The sequence below is a fragment of the Taudactylus pleione genome, unplaced genomic scaffold (genome assembly GCF_031769625.1).
Source record: "Taudactylus pleione unplaced genomic scaffold, aTauple2 ptg000082l, whole genome shotgun sequence".
Classification (NCBI taxonomy): domain Eukaryota; kingdom Metazoa; phylum Chordata; class Amphibia; order Anura; family Myobatrachidae; genus Taudactylus; species Taudactylus pleione.
In genome coordinates this window covers 1998115-2017351 of record NW_028284484.1, presented here as the reverse complement: position 1 = coordinate 2017351, position 19237 = coordinate 1998115, and positions in this window count along the sequence as shown.

Sequence of the window (19237 nt, the reverse complement as noted above, 5' to 3'; positions counted from 1 at the left end):
ATGATCCCTATGGCTACATGCATTTTCTGAAAAGTATCAGTGTGTTTTCATCAACAAATAGATCTTACTATCTGCTTTGGGGCTCGTTTACATTTGCTTGTAAGTCAGTATTATGACACGCCCCTCAGATTTAGATGTACACGCCCACTTTACCGCTGCGCTCATAGGTGTTGCTTTCACAATTTCCCGGAAAAGTAGGCAAGTATGCACCATTCACATCTCAGATGCGGATTAGCTGTGATAAATTCGCCCAACATCGCAATGCGGTAAGGTCAGAGCTTGTGATAAAACTCTGTTGCTGCGAATCCACTTCACATACTTTTCACTGTATTTTTCTCAAAAAATCCAGTGAGTATGTGTCTATGCTTGTGCCGCCGATGTGGCTACCACCCCCACACACCTCGCGCCGCCACACCCCGTGATCCCCAGCAGCAGCTGGCCAGGGTCACAGTGCAGGAGCCCAGAGACCAGCTGACCGGAGCTCCAGGGGACCTCGCCGGAGCACCGATCACCGGTCCTTGGATGTAGATAAGTTTATTTACTTTTTTTTTTTAAGTGATCAGTTTGTTGTCTATTTATACCACACAGCTGATTACAGGAGCCTGAGTAGAGCAGGAGTGGGGGAACAGGGGGAAAGTCCTAATAATAATGCCATCTGAAGATGGTGTTATTATTATAGGGCTTCCTTCTGTTTTTTTTTTACAATACATTTTTAGTTGCTCTGAGAAGATCACATTTCCCATTACAAGTATGAGAAATGCGATCTGTTTACTAAAAATATGTGAATTGAAGGGATTGGGGTAGGTTTTCACGAAAACTACACCAAATGCCCTTTAATAAATGTATGTGATATTAAAATAATGTGAAAAGGGTGTGAAAACCCCCCGTTTTCACATTATTTTAGTAAAAAATAATGTTAATAAATATACCCCTTAGTCTTGCAACTGTGGCCAAGTGATAGCGCTGACTGTGACCTTATTTCCATTACAGCTGAGAATGCTCACTGGTACTGTTTTACCCACATCATACACATATAGGGGTCTATTCAACATGTTAATTATCATGGTCCGAATGGACCCCTATAATTAATGTTTCTTCTCAACGCGAGCGCCGGAGCAATTCATCATTGCTTCGGCTCGGAGACGGCTGATCCAAAAATCAGCTGTCTCTCCAAAGCGCTTCACTGCTCCTTTTGAATCTTTTCACTGAACCTTTTAGGGCAGTGAAACTAGTACGCATGCAGGTCACACATGTGCACAAGAGCCCAGACATCTGGCAGAAAGAGCCGGACAGGGGTGGAGGGATCCAAAAGGATCCCTTTTTGTGACCCGGGACTCCTTTCCATAAGGAAGGAGCAGGTAGCGGAAGCACTCGCCATCTGAAGATGGCAAATGCCCCCGCAATACAGCTCCGAAAATAATGTATTTTTGGAGCTTGATGAATTTGTCGAAGCTGAATAATTGACTGAGACAAGTTCAGTTTAAAATTTAATATCGGCAACGCCATCTTGCGACTGGCCGCAAGACGCCATCTTGGAAATGAGATCGCAAGACGCCATTTTGCGAATGGCCGCCTAAGCGCCATTTTAGATAAACTCACATTTTAGTACATGTGGCGATGATACTATTAGCACCATGCGATTGCATTTTTCACCATTTCTCATACACACATTAATACGCACAATTGCGCTGTTAACTAGTCGCATATTAGCGAATGCATAGGACTTTGTATGAAACCGCTGTTTTATTAGCTTTATGCGCACGCATCTGCCCCAAGTTCACTAGCATCCTTATATCAAACCCTGAATACCCACACATTACATATTCACACATAAGGTTCAATAAGCTTTAAAGTGTATGATTTAAGTTGGTTCAGTTAGTTTAAATGCTGAGAAATAAAGGTATTTGATAACTAAGGTATTATACATGCTAAACAAGTCGTGTTTGGTTTTGTACTGATGCGTACTCTTTTTACAGTATTCCGGTATTGTCGGTGGGGAGGTCGCATCATGCAAACTCAAGTTATGGATCGCAGAGCCTACAAGCAACAAAATGTATATTTCATGAACAACTGTTAGAATGTTGCAGGGGGCGTGAAGAGGAAGATCCCCAGCTGTTAGAGGCAGGGAGAGTCTATTTGAACCAGCCTGTTAAATGTGCTGTAACAGATGCTTCTCCCCTGGGAACCAATGACATCAGCAACAAACTTCCCTATTGTCCTGTTTATTCTGGGGGGGGTACTATAAATATGTGTGCTGAAACGCTAGTTCTTAGACTTCGTGCTGAATGCTGTATGACTAGGGGTCTCTTGCTGATGCCTATCTCCGGGTCCGGAAGCGCTGCATATGTATACTGTACTTGGGTCTGTATAATTTCCGTTTGCGCCTAAATTGTGTATGGATCAATTGCGTGTAACTGTCTGAACTTTTACCTGAATAACACTTGTGCTTTGGAACCACAGATTCCACATCTAAGTCTGTATTTAAGGTATGACTGCGTACGCAAATTAGCGTCACACTTAGAAGGTATAGGCAGGATATTAGAAGGTATAGGAAGGTGTGTATACAGGTTCTGATCCAGTATCGTTAGTTAGGGGCTTGCAGTGAAGTCACTTACCTGCTCACACGGTACATACGGCCATCGATATTTCAGCAAAGGGTGGAGTGGGCACATGCAGGGTTTGCCTGCAACCGCTTTGTGCTGAAAGATCGCTATCCATCTCCGTGTGAATCAAGAAAGCTGACTAGAATCCAGGACAAGAGAGGAAAAAGTTTGTTTTCCTCTGTTGATAGAACCTTACGTTTAAAGGGTGTCGCAGTACTGAGTACGCGGCTAAGTCGCAGGTTTGCGCATAGCAAAAGATGCACTTTTGTGTACGCAGTTAAAAAGCCATTATACGGTTGTGTGGTAGTCGCATTATTGTGTATGCGACTGGTTGCACAATAGCGTATACGTACTTCCGGTTGTGCTGCCACGTGTTTGAACAAAGCCATTGAGGTTTACATTTTTTTCTATTACCAATATCTGGGTTAACGTGTATTTTTCTGGGCAGGAAAAAAGTGTGTAAACAGTGAATATTTGTTGAACAAAGTTAAGGGTATCGTATGATCCTTAATGGCTAGGTACAACGGTTAGTCTAGCCGCTCGGTAAGCAGCTTTACCATTCTATACACAGTAGCAGGTGTACATGTTGTCTTTGTTGTAGAGAGGTGCATGAGAGTAGCTGACATATAAACTCTCATAGGTGTGGAAGTTGCCTTACTAAATCTTATCCGGGTGTGGAAGTTGCCTTTTTCAAATCTTATCCAGGTGTGTAAGTTGCCTTACTAAATCTTATACAGGTGTGTGGGCACCTCCAACTTAAATCATCCACAGGTAAGTGAAAGTATCTTGATTGTCTTTCACCGGTTTAAATCTTTATTGAAATGCGTAGGAGTTGTCTCAGAATGGGAGCCATGCAAACAGTAGAGATGTTAGGCAATGATGTGCTGCTAATAGAGGCGCCGATCGGATCGGCCCGTCGTATCATGCATACCAAGTACGGTACTTATGCAATAAGGTATTGTGATTTATGGTTTAATATGACAAGGAAGAGTGTTAGACCATTTCCCAGATTTGGTAGTCTTGATAAAAATGTGTTAGACAATGTCCGGGATCACATCAGTTTGATGCGCTCCCGAGAGAAAAATGTTAAGTATTTTAAATGTTTAAAACTGTGGCAGCATGAAGGGGATGTGTGGCTTAAAAATGTGCTAACGAAGCAAACTAGCGTCGTGAGCGCATTGCCAGAAAATACATCTGCGACGCTAAATTGCAATACGGGCGAGGCGCAAAATGGCGCGCATGTATGGCAAGGTAGCATCGTTGAGAGTATTGCCAGCAGTTCACGCTCACCTCCCCCACCTTATGTGGATGGAGGTACAAGTACAGTTACCAAAAATACCCATAAAAATGTAACAAGCAACTTCTACCCTCTCTTAAGCAACTATAAAAAAAATGTTCATGATGCGGATGATGAGCCTATTGTAATGTCTGCCATTTCCCATACTGTGCAGATGATAGATGCTGCATCACCACAATCACGAGTGGTGCCGCCATCTCCATCGGTAACAGCAAGGGAAGTGTTAATGCCCTCTGCACCTGTATAGGAAGTTGTTCATACTATAAGTAGCAGCAACAGACTAAACCCCCAGCCAGGTAACAAGGTCAAAGGTAGCAGCGCTTCCGGTCTGCATCCCATTCAGACAATAACTGTTCCAAATGGAAATGCAGATGCGAACGGTATAGTGCCCACGAGGGAAGTAGTAATGCATTGTCCTTGGACAAGAGCAGAACTAAAGTCCATCATAAATGATTTCCCCGATCCCAAAAAGGAATTAGCCAAATGTCAAAGATTTTTGAGAATTTTGGGTAGTTCACATGAGCCCACTAATAAAGATTGGCGTGTGGTGTTAAGGGCCTGTCTGCCACGCAATACCGACGTGACAAAATTTATCACGGATTGTGTATTGGATGGTGACGTCCCCTTAACAGACCAAGTAAACCAAGATAACATTTCCCGCATTGTAACTCAATTGGGTATATATTTTCCAGTAGTAGTTAACTGGAACAAAATTTTCACCATTAAGCAGAAAGAGAGTGAGACTGCAGTAGATTATTGCAATCGGGCTCTGCAGGCTATCACCCAGTACACTGGGTTAGAGGATATTAAAGATAGCACTCACTACCGGGGGATGATAGTCACAGTACTTGTGGACGGTCTGAAAGAGAGTTTAAAAACTTGGGTTCAGACCTCACAGCCTGGCTGGCGGGGACTCACAATAGATACCCTCATAGAAACCGCCATTGAACATGATAAAAACATCTCCAAAAAGAGAGAAGCCCAGAGCGAAAAACTAATGGCTGTCAGTATACAAGCTCTGGCGGGAATGACGGTAACATCACAGCCAACAGACACACTTGCACTTGCACACACACTCACGTCTGAAGTATGTGCTCTCACTAACCCCACTCAACAACAAACACAACTCTATCCCACTAACCCGATGCAACCACAGGTCCCAGGCTATCCACCATCTTCTTATCCCCCACCATACCCTTACCCTCCCTATCCATACCCATATCCACCACCTTTACCCTCTGCGCAAACCTCACAACACCACATGTCTTCACCCGAAACACGAACATGTTTTAACTGTAAACAAAGAGGACACTTAAGTAGAAACTGTACAGTAAAAGGAGTAGGGATCCCACATCAGGGAAGACCTAGATATCCCCATAAGGGATATGCACAGAGGCCAGCAAATGTTCAGCAGGCACCAGCTCCAATTGTAGCCGTAAATGCTTTATTGGAGAATGGTAGCCAACGCTAGGGGTCAGGTCATACCTGTAGTCTACAGATGGTCAGGTTAACGGGAAGTACTAGGGAAGAACCGGTCATGATGGTTGATGTAGCTGGTACTGAATATCCTTTTCTTGTAGACACAGGGGCGACCAGGTCGGTGATAAAATCTCCCGTTAACTTGCAGGTGACCAACGAGACAGTACCAACAATGGGTGTAACAGGTAAAGTGGAACATTATCCTTTAACAAAGTCCACAGAGGTTACTTTTGGGCCATTACATACCAGGCATTCTTTTCTCCTGGCTGCTGCAGCTCCTACTAACCTACTGGGCAGAGACTTGTTATGTAAGATGGGATGTGTTATATATTGCACCCCTGATGGTGTATTTTTAGATATCCCAGAGAGAATGGTATACAAGGTGCGGGATATGTTAGACACTCCTCAAAAGATAATGTATCACTCTACAGTTTTAAATTAAACTCCATCACAGGTAGATGAAATGTTGTCCCTAATTCCAGATTCCCTTTGGACTAAAGATGGACAGGACACTGGATTAATGGCAAACGTAAGCCCAGTAATGGTAAATTAGAAAAACGGAAGGCAAGCTCCAAAAATTCCCCAGTACCCACTAAAACAGGTGGTAGAATTAGGGGTTTTTCCAATAATTGAGCGATTATTACAACAGGGAATTTTAGCCCGTACAGCTAGTGTAGCCAACAGTCCCATCTTCCCGGTAAAGAAGAGTGGTGGGAGGGGTTATAGGCTGGTACAAAACCTTAGAGGTGTTAATAAGGTAGTAGAGAGTGAATTCCCTGTAGTGCCAAATCCAGCTGTCATTTTGATGCAGATCCCACCAAAAGCAACCCATTTCACTGTCATTGACCTCTGTTCTGCTTTCTTCTCTGTGCCTCTCCATCCTGACTGTCAGTATCTATTCGCATTTACATACAGAGGTTTACAATACACATGGACACGATTACCCCAAGGTTTCATAGACAGCCCCAGTATCTTCTCCCAGGCATTGCACGACTGTTTACAATCTTTTAAACCTGCCAATGGATCTGTTCTAATTCAATATGTGGACGATTTATTGCTATGTTCTGACTCATTTATGTCATGTTTGAATGATACTAAACTTTTGTTACTTCATCTCTCACAAACAGGACACAAGGTGGCTAAGGACAAACTACAGCCGTGCCAATCCAGAGTAAGATATTTGGGACACTGCCTAACCCAGGGGTTACGACACCTTACAACAGATAGAATCCAGGCCATACAAAACATGACACTGCCGCAGAATCAACAGCAAATTTGTACCTTCTTGGGAATGTGTGGATACTGTAGAATGTGGATACCAGGTTTTTCTATTTTGGCCTTACCTTTACAGGAATTAGTCTCTTCCTCAAAGCCCGATCGTGTCATACACACAGAGGAATCAGAACAGGCTTTCCTTAATCTTATGGATAGTCTGACAAGAGCTCCTGCATTGGGAATACCTGATTATGAAAAACCTTTTGATTTGTATTGTACGGAAGCTGATGGTTGTGCTGCAGGTGTCCTTACACAAAAACATGGTGATGCCAGTAGGCCCGTAGCATACTACAGTGCCCAATTGGACACGGTAGCAAGATCACTCCCCACCTGTTTGAGAAGTGTAGCAGCTACCGCTCTATTGGTGAGTAAAAGTGAGGATGTAGTATTGGGCCATGATATGATTGTCTATACTCCCCATGCTGTATCTGCTCTGTTGAACTCAGCTCAAACCAGACACGTCTCCTCGGCTAGGTTCACCAAATGGGAACTAGCTCTAATTGCTCCTGCAAATATTACTGTTAAACGATGCAGTACGCTGAATCCAGCAACATACCTACCATATGTACAACATGATGTACAAAGGGTGGAAGGAGAGGAGTTGCTGGTGAGAGGTGAGTTCGGCAGACATAATGATACGCACGATTGTATGACATATCTGAATCAGACCTTTACTGCTAGACCTGACATACATGACACACCTTTAGAGAATGTGGATGTAACTTTTTATACGGATGGGAGTTGTCATAGACAAACAGACACAGGTGAATTATGTACAGGTTATGCTGTTGTAAATGACACAGACATCATAGAAGCTAAACCTCTCGGTCCTCCTCACTCAGCCAAGGTGGCAGAGTTAGTAGCACTGATTAGAGAATGTGAACTGGCAGCAGGCAAATCTGCTAACATTTACACTGACTCGAGGTACGCGTTCGGGGTGGTGCACAATTTTGGGGCTCTATGGCTTCTGAGAAATTTTATGACAGCAGCAGGCACACCAGTTGCACATTCCCGACACATAAAACATCTTTTCAAAGCAATCCAACTGCCCAAAGCAGTGGCAGTAATTAAATGTAAAGCCCACACATGTGAGGATGACCCGGTGTCACTGGGCAACAACAGAGCTGCTGAAACTGTAAAATGGGCAGCAGGGTTAAAAATGTTTTCTCCAACTGAAACAATTATGTCATTCCAAACTATTGATATGCTGAAATTAATTGAGATGCAAAATTTTTGTTTAATTCAGGAAAAATCCATTTGGAAGTCCAAGGGATGTGGGCAAGAGTCCTCTGGGCTCTGGAGGGACGGACATGGCAAGCCAGTAGCCCCCAAGGCATATTATCCCAGCCTGGCTGAGGCAGCACACTGTCTGACTCATCTGGGTAAACAGGGTATATGCAAGTTGGTGAGGGCATACTGGTATGCACCAGGTTTTTCTTCATAAGCAGAGAAGATAGCAATGTCCTGTCTGACCTGCTTGAGAAAGAACATAGGGAAAGCGATCCCTACCAAACCGTCCCACATTCCACCGACTGATGGACCTTTCCAGGTGATACAAATTGATTTCATCCAATTACCACCCTGCAGGAACATTAAGTATGTACTAGTATGCACAGACGTATTTTCTAGCTGGGTTGAGGCCTACCCAGCGGCCACTAATACTGCTGCGTTTACCGCCAAGAAAATAGTTCAGGAATTTGTATGCATGTACGGTATCCCAAAAATCATCGAGAGTGATAGGGGTACCCATTTCACAGGTGATGTTTTTCAAAATATGTGTAAGCTGATGGGTATTAATAGCCGACTTCACACCCCCTACCGACCGCAAGCCAGTGCCAAGGTAGAGAGGATGAACGGGACTATTAAAAATAAGCTAAGTAAAATCATGACAGAGACTGGACTAGGATGGCCAGAAGCGTTACCTTTGGTCTTACATAGCATAAGGACCACTCCTAGACCTCCTCTGAATCTGTCCCCATTTGAAATATTGTTCGGTAGACAACCTCATTTGATTATAAGTCCACAGGAAGATCTAAAGGGTAACAATGAGGTAACTGTGAAGTATCTTATATCAATGAGTAAGCAGTTAAAGCAACAGCAGCAGAAACTGAAATTGTTGTCTAATGATATGCCTGAAATGAACTGTCATGATGTTGAACCAGGAGAATATGTAATGATCAGAAATTTCTTGCATTCAGGTTGTTTGACTGATCGGTGGGAAGGTCTGTACCAGGTGCTGCTGACAAGTACTACATCTTTGAAGGTGCCCGAGAGAGATACCTGGGTCCATTCCACTCACTGCAGAAAGGTCAATCAGCCGGTGGAGAAACAAGTCGGAGACAAATCTCATAGCGTGGACCTGTCGATCGCGAGCTTGTTCCGGGAGGATTGAACAGGTTGTAGTGAGATACCTGAACTGAGAGAAATTTGCAGGTCTTGTTGTGACAATGGACGGGCCTGCTGTGTTCATTTTCATATTCTCTTTTAGAGTGGTAACCATCCTGGTCAGTCCGGGGATATCCAGTGTCTGTGATGGGAGACCGATTGAGGAAACGGGAGCTGATGGCAGTGCTGATGGAGTGGAATCAGGAGGAGTGCAATGCCAATCAGGGGAGTGTCTGACCAATCTTAGTACTGTTATTGTTAAGAGAGCTGGATACTCGGGGAAGGTGTGGAGGTTTATCGTCTGAAGATTCCTGTATTTGTGAGCTTTGTGGGTCCCTAGTTGATGAGAACTGTATCCAACGGTGCCAACCTAAATATAATCTGTACTGGGGTCGGTATCCTCTAGAGGATTATCATAGCATGTTAGGCAAAGCGTTAAATTAAACTGATTGCTGGGTGTGTTCACATGTGCCACAGGGACAGCATAATGTAAGGTTGGTGCCATTTCCACTGAATATCATGGAAATTTTAGAATTGCAAAAAGGGAAAACATTGGATGGAAAATTCCTCTCATCCAAACCACCTCATTTCAAACTCCATCAATTCCAAGTAGATAGATCACTTTTGTGTCTAAACATAACCAACCCCAATAAACCCAGGAGTTGGGAAGTAACGGGGAATAATCAGACGATGACCTTCTCACAAAGAGCTGATAATGAGTCCATAAACCATGATCTGCTGTGCTCCATTAAGTCTGGTGGGAAACATTTTAGGTATCGGTATACATTGAGTTCCACCAAAGAAATTATTGGTAAGGTGCCAAATTGTTATTGTGCTAAAATAATACAGCCAGAAACTTGCATGTACCAGATGGAGTAACCAGAAATAGGATTGTTTGCAAGGGAAATGTGCTTAATGATACTGATGCATACCATTCCTTATGTTCTCCCTGATAATGTATATTTCATCTGTGGAAGAAAAGCGTATAAATGGCTCTCCCTGAGTTCCGAAGGTTTGTGTTACCTGGGAAGAGTAGTCCCAGAAGTTATGACCCTCACACATGTTGAAATGCTGGGCATACATAAAAACACACCGTCACCATATCTTCACACACAATATGAACACAGAGGCAAAAGAAATATGGTACCTGGTGATATACATAAAGCCACTCAGTTAATCAGTGAGACAACTGGCTTTCAAGTTCTGGTCGCATTGGACCCCACCAGGATTGGGGTACATTAAATTTTAGATATATCCAGGAACTTGCTAAATTAATAGATAATATCACCGAGATGTACGATGACACATTCAGGTATACAGGGAGAGATTTGCAAGTGTACAAGAAAGAACTGGTGCAACACAGGCTAGTTTTAAATTATTTAACTGCTGTTACTGGAGGGTATTGCATAACATTGGCCACCCAATTTGGAGTGAAATGTTGCACCTATGTCACCAATGATACCAGCAACCCTAAGGAGGTGATAGACCGGAAGATGGATGAAATTCTGCAGCTAAAGTGGGATTTTCGCAAGAACCATAATGCTTCAGTGGCTGAAGTAGGGGAGAAGATAGAAGGATGGGTGTCATGGCTGAACCCAGTGAAATGGTTCTCAGGTCTAAGGGAATGGGTCCAGGAAGTGATCGCCAGCATAGGCAAATTCTTAATCCTTATACTGATTGTCATCATAATAATTGGCATATGCATCCGGTGTGTTCCTATTGTGTTGAAGTGTGGAAAATGTAAAAACAGAGTGAAACGAAAGAATGAAACTATGATGGTGGTCAGAAATGACAATATGTATACAGAGGTAAATATAGAACTGCATTACAACCTTGAACTAGGAAATACTATCGTTTTATGTATTATATTTAGACATGCATAGAATGTATTATTGGAATGTTATATATAGAACATCTCAGATAATGTAAAGTCTCAATTCCCTTTCAAGACTGCTTTTATAAGACTGGTGTATTCCCACACATTTCACATGATCTTCCAAGGTCCGCGGTGTGCGTATAATAGTAGTTTTATGTCCCCACCCAGAGACACATTATTGATGGATTAAGAACCACCTTGTGCCATCCCATAATAACACCAAATAATATGTAAATGTAAGCCTAAATTAAATTCTAATAGCAGATTGTGATAGCATGTTGTTTGCTATCAAAGGGTGGACTGTCGAAGCTGAATAATTGGCTGAGACAAGTTCAGTTTAAAATTTAATCGCGGTGACGCCATCTTGCGACTGGCCACAAGACGCCATCTTGGAAATTAGATCGCAAGACGCCATGTTGCGAATGGCCGCCTAAGCTCCATTTTAGATAAACTCACATTTTAGTACATGTGGCGATGATACTATTAGCACCATGCGATTGCATTTTTCACCATTTCTCATACACACATTAATACGCACAATTGCACTGTTAACTAGTCGCATATTAGCGAATGCATAGGACTTTGTATGAAACCACTGTTTTATTAGCTTTATGCGCACGCATCTGCCCCAAGTTAACTACCGTCCTTATAGCAAACCCTGAATACCCACACATTACATATTCACACATAAGGTTCAATAAGCTTTAAAGTGTATGATTTAAGTTGGTTCAGTTAGTTTAAATGCTGAGAAATAAAGGTATTTGATAACTAAGGTATTATACATGCTAAACAAGTCATGTTTGGTTTTGTACTGATGCGTACTCTTTTTACAGTATTCAGGTGTTATCGGTGGGGAGGTCGCATCATGCAAACTCAAGTTATGGATCGCAGAGCCTACAAGCAACAAAATGTATATTTCATGAACAACTGTTAGAATGTTGCAGGGGGCGTGAAGAGGAAGATCCCCAGCTGTTAGAGGCAGGGAGAGTCTATTTGAACCAGCCTGTTAAATGTGCTGTAACAGATGCTTCTCCCCTGGGAGCCAATGACATCAGCAATAAACTTCCCTATTGTCCTGTTTATTCTGGGGGGGTATAAATATGTGTGCTCGAACGCTGGTTCTTAGTCTTTGTGCTGAATGCTGTATGACTAGGGGTCTCTTGCTGATGCCTATCTCCGGGTCCGGAAGTGCTGCGTATGTATACTGTACTTGGGTCTGTATAATTTCCTTTCGCGCCTAAATTGTGTATGGATCAATTGCGTGTAACTGTCTGAACTTTTACCTGAATAACACTTGTGCTTTGGAACCACAGATTCCATGTCTAAGTCTTTATTTACGGTATGACTGCATACGCAAATTAGCGTCATCCTTAGAAGGTATAGGCAGGATATTAGAAGGTATAGGCAGGACATTAGAAGGTATAGGAAGGTGTGTATACAGGTTCTGATCCAGTATCATTAAATTCTATCCCCATACTAAGGATTTACAAATACACATACCTCACATTGCAATTCTTCAAGGGATAGGGTACTTACCTAGCTGTCAGCATTCTGCTTGTTCGGACTTCTGGCGTCATCAGTTCTTCTATTCAGCCACCGGGATTTCATACTCAACCCTCTCAATATAATGCAGGCTCAGCAGGTCTCCCCCCCTGTGAGTTCTGTGTTAGGTCTACAGTATGTGTGGGTGAAGCACTGTGTGAGCATGGTGGGGGGAGAACTGTGTTGGGGGTCCAGAATGACTGGGGAGAGTGTTTGTGTGAGGGGGGATCTAAGTAAGGGGGAAGATCTTCATGAGGTGGGGGATCTAAGTGAGGGAGATCTGTATGGGTGCAGCACTGTATGTGTGTGAGGAGGTGATCTCATTGACTGGGGAGAGCTGTGTGTGTGGGTGGGGTCTGAGAGGTGGAGGCTGTGTGTGTGTGAGCGGGGGAGCTGAGTGAGTGTGTAGAGAGCTGTATGGGGGATATGAGTGAGTGGAGAGAGCTGTGTGGTGGGGGGTCTGAGTGAGGAAGGGAAAGCTATGAGAGGGTGGGTTCTGTGAAAGATCTAGGGTGATGGGCGAGAGCTGTGTGTGTGGGGGGTGGGAGCTGTGTGAGGGATATATAGGGGCATATATAATTGGGCTCAAGGTTTAGCTAGGTAAAAACCTTGCGCCCCTCGTGCCTAATTTAGAAATACTGCCGGTATGTGCACTCCCGATACCTATGGTATTGAAATCCAAAAATACTGGTCGCAGAGTTTTCAGTTCTGAAAACCCCGTGCCGCGTAATTTTTTATTAAAAAAAAAACCTCCACTTACCTTGCCTGGAGTATCCATTGGTCTCCGTGGCTCCCGGTGGCCTCCCCTCTCTCTTCTTACTGGAGAGGGGGCTGCTGGGAGTCCCAGGGGCTCCAGGGAGGCTCCAGGGGCTGGTGGGAGGGGCAAGGGCTGCTGGGAGATGTAGGTCTCCCAGTGCCCATTCCGGGGGGCCACACAAACACTGCGGGGGCACACTGACAATGGGAAACACACACAGTCATACACACTTACATACACCACACACACATACTCACCCCTGCAGCCGAATAGCCGGCTCCCTATGCAGGATGAAGAAGACAGCGCTGCAGGAGGTAAGCAATTAAGGGACTAATTAAGCTAATTGGATACCTCCAATTGCTTAATTAGTCCTCGGGGGGGGTGCCGCGGGGGTGTCAGAGCAAATCCCGGTGATTTTACCTAAAATCATTGATTTTAAGAAAAATCACGCTTGTGCAGGAGGTGCGTGATAAAACACCTCACAGTGTGTGTTTTTAAAAAAACACGCACCTAATAGAATAGCAAAAAACCCGCACCTGCAGGAAAAACTTCGCAGGTGCAGGATTTTTGCTATTCTCACATCCTATTGAATATGCCCCATAGAATATTTATATATACATTAATATGGGTCTCCAAAGTGGCATTTTTATTATCGGTTCCTAGTCCCGATAATTAATGGGATGAACTTACGCGGCTGGGTGTGGTGGTTGGATGTTGTATGAAGCAATCGCAGTTTGTCAGTGTGAAGAGGAGCCGAAAAGAAGCTGAGTAGCTGCAACCAGCGACACACAGTTCACCAGCCAGATGCTGGCAATAACACTGTCGGCAGGACAGTTGGAAGAGAGGCAAGTGTGTTGTTGCTGGCTACTATAGAGGCAGGCTGAGCATGTGAGGCCATGGCACTTACTAAGTCCTGACAGTGACAGTCGCACTGGCAGATATATATATATATATATATATATATATATATATATATATATATACAGGTCCATAAATATTGGGACATTGACAGAATTTTCAGAGTTTGGCCTCTATTCACCACCACAATGGTTTTGAAATTAAACAAACAAGATGTGCTTTAACTGCAGACTTTCAGATTTAATTTGAGGGTAATTACTACCAAATCGGGTGAACGGTGTAGGAATTACAACAGTTTCAATATGTGCCTCCCACTTTTTAAGGGGCCAAAAGTAATGGGACTATCAACTCAAAAGCTATTTCATGGACAGGTGTAGGCTATTCCCTTGTTATTTCATTATCAATTAAGCAGGTAAAAGGTCTGGAGTTGATTCTTGGTGTGACATTTGCATTTGGAATCAGTTGCTGTAGACTCTCAATATGAGATCCAAAGAGCTGTCACTATCAGTGAAGCAAGCCATCATTAGGCTGAAAAATCAAAACAAACCCATCAGAGAGATAGCAAAAACATTAGGTGTGGCCAAATCAACTGTTTGGAACATTCTTAAAAAGAAAGAACGCACCGGAGAGCTCAGCAACACCAAAAGAGCCGGAAGACCACGGAGAACAACTGTGGTGGATGACAAAAGAATTATTTCCCTGGTGAAGAAAAACCCCTTCACTACAGTTGGCCAAATCAAGAACACTCTCCAGGAGGTAGGTGTATATGTGTCAAAGTCAACAATCAAGAGAAGACTTCACAAGAGTGAATATAGAGGGTTCACCACAAGATGTAAACCATTGGTGAGCCACAAAAACAGGAAGACCAGATTAGAGTTTGCCAAACAACATCTAAAAAAGCCATTACAGTTCTGGAACAACATCCTATGAACAGATGAGACAAAAATCAACTTGTACCAGAGTGATGGGAAGAGAAGAGAAGGAAAGGAACTGCTCATGATCCAAAACATACCACCTCATCAGTGAAGCATGGTGGTGGTAGTGTCATGGCGTGGGCATGTATGGCTGCCAATGGAACTGGTTCGATTGTATTTATTGATGATGTGAGTGCTGACAAAAGCAGCAGAATGAATTCTGAAGTGTTTCGGGCAATATTATATGCTCATATTCAGTCAAATGCTTCAGAACTCATTGGACGGCGCTTCACATTGCAGATGGACAATGACCCGAAGCATACTGCAAAAGCAACCAAAGAGTTTTTTAAGGCTAAAAAGTGGAATGTTATGCAATAGCCAAGTCAATCCCCTGACCTGAATCCGATTGAGCATGCATTTCACTTGATGAAGACAAAACTGAAGGGAAAATGCCTCAAGAACAAGCAGGAACTGAAGACATTTGTAGTAGAGACCTTGCAGAGAATCACTAGGGATGAAAACCAGCGTCTGGTGATGTCTATGCGTTCCAGACTTCAGGCTGTAATTGCCTGCAAAGGATTTGCAACAAAGTATTAAAAAATGAAAGTTAGATTTAGGATTGTTTAGTTTGTCCCATTACTTTTGGCCCCTTAAAAAGTGGGAGGCACATATAGAAACCGTTGTAATTCCTATAATAGAGAACTTATCTACTTGTGATATGCATATGTTTTGCCTTGCTCTGGTACGAAGGATTACTCACCCCTAGAAGTGCACTAATATTTGCTTGTTTGTGGTGATTAAAACAGTATTACGCTATGTGGAATATTTCTGTGTTCTTTTTTTGAGGTCCACTAATACTGAGGTACCCTAAAGGGAACGTGAAGAAGGAAAAATTGTTTTGGAAGAAAATTCACTATTGGGACATTAATGAACATTATTCATGCTTGTATGGTATAACATATAATTTGTTTCTTGTCCTGGAAGGAGCGCTATTTCCATTTGTTTATTTTTCTATTTGTATGTAGTATTGGTGGTACTATTGGGAATAATTTGCTGCGCCTGATATTGTGCGCGATAGGGATTACTATTATTAATTCCTACACCGTTCACCTGATTTGGATGTAATTACCTTAAATTAAATCTGAAAGTCTGCAGTTAAATCACATCTTGTTTGTTTCATTTCAAAGCCATTGTGGTGGTGAATAGAGGCCAAAATCTGAAAATTCTGTCAATGTCCCAATATTTATGGACCTGACTGTATATAATATATATATATATATATATATATATATATATAATCCACAGTCTCCCTACCCCTGAAATGTTTCACCTGCTCCATTTCTTCCATTCCTTCCTTTATGTCAGTGGTTCTCAAACTTAGCCCTCGGGACCCTACACAGGTCATGTTTTCCAGGTCACCTAGCAGCTGCATTCATTACTCACTAACACATTTTAAAAGACCACAAGTGGAGCTAAGTATTTCACTTGCGATTCTGTGAGGAGACCTGGAAATCATGCACTGTTTGGGGTCCTGAGGACCGAGTTTGAGAACCTGTGCTCTATGTGCTCCCCAGATCCTATTTTCCTATTTGGATTTGTGGCCTTTGCTTGCCAATTAGATGCAGCCAAACAGAGGAAGCAAGGTTGAAATAAATGTAGTGAAAGGATATACATGTGCACTGTGTGCCCTTAACTAAACTGAATCCCTTAAGCATATACGGTCCCGCTGCTAAAGGGGAATGGGAAATGCCGGCGGTTCAAATCCCGACAGCGGCTGCCAGACAGGATGAAAATGCGCGCGGCATCCATTCACTCTGTGGGGTCTCCCGATTTGACAACCCGCGGGCCACTTCGGCCCACGGGTGGAACAGCGGGACAGTACTGTCCCGCTGAAATCGAGATGCTGGGGAGGGGTGCCGCCTTTTACGGGTGGCGCCCCTGTGCGACCACACTGGTCGAACACCCCTAGAGCCGGCCCTGAGTCTCTCCCACTATCCCATTATCCCCTGCCCTGTAGTCTCCCCCATTATCTTATTTTCCCATGTAGTCTCTCCCACTATCTACTTTTCTCCTGCTGTCTCCCCCACTGTCACCTTTCCCCTGCAGTCTCTCTCACTGCCTGAAAATATTGAGCTTCACCCCCCTCCCCATATATGCCTGTACCCTCTACCCATCTGTGCCTCTGTCCCCATTCCATCTGTACCTCTGCCCCCTACCCATCTGTGTCTGTCTCCTCCCAGCATGTTTGCCTTAATGCGGATGTGATAAATATTTTACGGCCAAATTCACAATGTGTAAATTAATATTTTCTTGCAAATTTACTAAATTTACTAAAGCTGATCACAGGGGGCTGGCTCTGCTGTGCCTGTCAGAGTGGAGCAGGAGTCCGGGAACTGGGGATAACCCTGCATAACACCATCTCCAGATGACGATATTATAGCAGGGATCCCATCAGGTATTTTTTTACAATTGCATCTTAGTAAATTTAAAGCAGATCACATTTCTCATTACAAATATGGGAAATGCAATCTGCTTGCTAAAGAAATGTGAATTAAAGTGCTTGGAGTAGTTGTTTTAGAAAACTACTCCAATTCCCCTTTAATATATTTCAGTGAAAGTAAGATAATGTGAAAATGGAAAATAAACACACTTATTCACATTATTAAAGTTAAAAAAAGATTGATAAATAGAGCTATATGCCACTTGAGAATAATAATGTTGACGATGCTAGGATGTACTGATAGTTTGCTGTGTCTTGACTAAAATGACCAGGAACAAACTAAGGTTTGTGCAGGTTCGGATAGGTTCGAATTTGCACGCCGAGTTCGGATTTTTCCCTCCAAAAAACAGGACTCAGAAATAGGCAAAACGTCATCTTGCATGGACAAACATCATCATTCCTGGACAAAAGTCCAGGAATGATGATGTTTGTCCATGCAAGATGACGTTTTGCCTCTTTCTGAGTCCCATTTTTTGGAGGGAAAAATCCAAACTCGGCGTGCAAATTCAAACCGATCCGAGCCTGCACATCCCTAGAACAGACACATGATAGGAGGAAGTCACTTCAAGAGCCTACCCCTGATCTTGAAGGATCTGTCCAGTAGAGCTGCCAAAATCGAGACAGCAAAGGAATAATAGGTGTTTTTTAGAGACTTCAACATATTCCTGTTCAAATTTTGATGAAAGGTATTTGCCAGATATTTCTATTATCCCTAAGCATCTATAGAGCCTATTCTGTTAATAATGACAACTTGCAGAAAAAAAAGAACACCAAGAGCCTGTCCAGGATTCAGCGTCTTAGCAAATTCTATATATTGCACTTTTTTTATGATCTTTATGAAACAGATCAGATAAGATTCAGATTTGCAATTGCTGCCACTTTCTGTGCTCGGAAATAAATGTCTGCCGGCATTCAGAGCCGGCTGTATCTATCCGGCCTCACCTTCAACACCCATCCATTTGTGAAAGTACCAACCCTATCCCCGGGGCAAGAGATCTGAATGAAATTTAATGTAACACACAACTCTGAATAGCCAGCAATTCCAACTACAGATCCACAACATGCCTACATTTCTTCCTATTGTGAATGCCCTTTTGCCACCCAGTTACACCCCCTCAGCTACAAGTGGAGTTGCTATGACCAGGGGTTAAAGTGGGCCAGAACAGGGCAGAAATGCGTCCGTCACTTCTAATTGGAGACGGAACCAGTTCCGCTCACCTAACCCCAGTGCTGCAGGGAGGCTCCATTTGCCAGGCGCCCGCTGAGATTTTGTTATCAGCGGGCACCCGGCTCCCTCCCCATAGCGCCAGAGGCTGGAGCTCACTCATGAGCTCTGGCTTCTAGGTCCCGCTGTGTGTAGTGCACTATGGGAGAGACGTCATGACATCTCTCCCATAGTTCAGACTGAGGAGCAGCCAGGGGGACAGCATGCGGACACGGGGGCATTATTCAGGGGTTACTTCTACTGGGGGCATTACTCAGGGTGCACTAATAGATCCAAATACTTGAATAAGTTTGAGGAAAAATAAGCACCCTGTTTAGAGATGGAATATTGCTAGTTCACCGGGGATTAAAGGAGAGGGGGGGGGGGGCGTACCCAGGAAGGTGTCCATCAAAATAGTAGCCTATGGCAGAAATAAGGGGCAAGGCCCCTACTGTTCATTATAAATAGTCTGGAAGAGGAGACATCTTCCTTTTTTCCAGTTTTTAAACCAGGCTGGGCTGAGTATCACAGTTTCTGATTGATTTTG